This window comes from Artemia sp. Qi Xiang Cuo, chromosome 1, assembly GCF_049724085.1.
Source record: "Artemia sp. Qi Xiang Cuo chromosome 1, ASM4972408v1, whole genome shotgun sequence".
In the NCBI taxonomy this organism is placed as follows: domain Eukaryota; kingdom Metazoa; phylum Arthropoda; class Branchiopoda; order Anostraca; family Artemiidae; genus Artemia; species Artemia sp. Qi Xiang Cuo.
Window position 1 is genome coordinate 35,252,108 of NC_142794.1, and position 2,132 is coordinate 35,254,239.

The window sequence follows — 2,132 nt, forward strand, 5'->3', positions numbered from 1 at the left end:
TGTACTGGACTGGACCATTAGGCCCATAAGGTATAACACTGTCTAGAACGTGGTCAAGATCGCCACACAGCAGCCCAAGAAGAAGTAGAAGTTGCTCTCGGCCATTTGATCCGATGGAAAAAAAGGCAAAGCAGAAGGTAAAATAGTATGGAAAACAAAATAAACAGGCTTTTTTACGCCCAGAAGAGGGATTTTGGTTCACAATTTCGGTTTTTCGTCGAAATTCCGAATTTGTTGCAACTTCTTTTTCTTCTTGAAGCGGTTGACGGCGTTTTGAAAACATACTGTCTTGGCTAATGGTCCACGGCGTCTGAACCGCAAATAGCTGCGTCGTCAGCGCAAGGAATTTCTACTGCGACTGCGTGCTAAAAGAAGGGCCACAAGGATGAAAGCGGGAGTAGCGGGGTCGGATCAGGGAACTCAAAGGTGACTCACTGCGTCCTTTTCAGCCTAACACAACAGCAAGCTGAAATTGCCAAAATCATTTGGAGAAGAAGAAGTTTGGGAAACCATTTTGAGCCGTTCTGAAGGTCTATAAATAGTGTAGAAAATGAGAAGTTTCATTCTTGTAGTCGGACTTTTGTCAGATTTTTCGGTTCGAGTCGGACATTTTTCGGATTTCGGACAACCGCGGTGTTGGAAAAATAGTCGGATTTTCTGTGGTCGGGTGTCAGAATTTTCAGGATTTTCAAAAAGACGGAACAGAAATCTAGTAGGAACAAAGTGGAAGCACTGATCATACTTTACGGGATTATTTATGTAGTATAATCACTTGGGCTTCGCTGGGAACCGACGAATCGTCGGTGACGATATCGTAGCGACGAATCGGTCAGTCCATCATTAGCAGATGATGACTTTTTTAATTAAAGTTCTTTACTAGGTTGCAGCTATTGCTGCAACATTGAAAAAAGACATACCACAGACGGGTGGCTTTTTCTGGCACTTTATGCCACAAATTATCAATTTTTACACAAAGCCGTTTTTCAATGTGAAAAAAAAATTCCAACAAAATGTTTTGCTCGAATTAAAACAAGTCAAAAAAATTCAATTTTTCTGTTTGAATTGTGACTTGCTTATGGAATTCCAACAAACTATTGAAATTATTAAGATTTATGCACTTTTCAGTAGAATAAATGTAATTTTAGACGCAAATAGGTTATATTAACCAAAATGGTTTGGACTTCAACAGTAGATTGAAATTTCTTGAATATCTCATTGAATTTGACTATGGTGCCATTTAAAGAGAATTTATGACAAATGTTCTTATAAACACGCATAAATTTATGTACAAACATTTTTAGCTTATAGTTAATATTCTGGAGCAATAGAAGAATATCATATGAATTTTTTAATCACTTATGGCTTATGGAATAATTACAATGTATGAATAAACGAAAAACAATACTTTTTGGCCTTTTCTATACAAATACAAGATCGGGCATTGTTAAATTTTAATATCATACTTTACGGAATTATTTATGTAGTATAATCTCTTGGGCTTCGCTGGGAACCGACGAATCGTCGGTGACGATATCGTAGCGACGAATCGGTCAGTCCATCATTTCCAGATGATGACTTTTTTAATTAAAATTCTTTACTAGGTTGCAGCTATTGCTGCAATAATGAAAAAAGACATACCATAGACGTGGCGTTTTTTGGCACTTTATGCCGACAATTATCAATTTTTACACAAAGCCGTTTTTCAATGTGAAAAAAAAATTCCAACAAAATGTTTTGCTCGAATTCAAACAAGTCAAAAAAAATTCAATTTTTCTGTTGGAATTGTGACTTGCTTATGGAAGTCCAACAAACTATTGAAACTATTAAGATATATGCACTTTTCAGTAGGAAAAATGTAATTTTTGACACAAATAGGCTAGATTAATCAAACTGATTTGGACTTCAACAGTAGATTGAAATCTCTAGAATATTGGATTTGACTTTCGTGCCATTTAAAGAGAATTTATGACAAATGTTCTTATAAACACGCATAAATTTATGTACAAACATTTTTAGCTTATAGTTAATATTCTGGAGCAATAGAAGAATAGTAGTAAGGGTGTGCACAGTTTCAATTACACATTGAATTACACATGAATATCCAGTGCAGTTTCACGGATACATGTGTAACC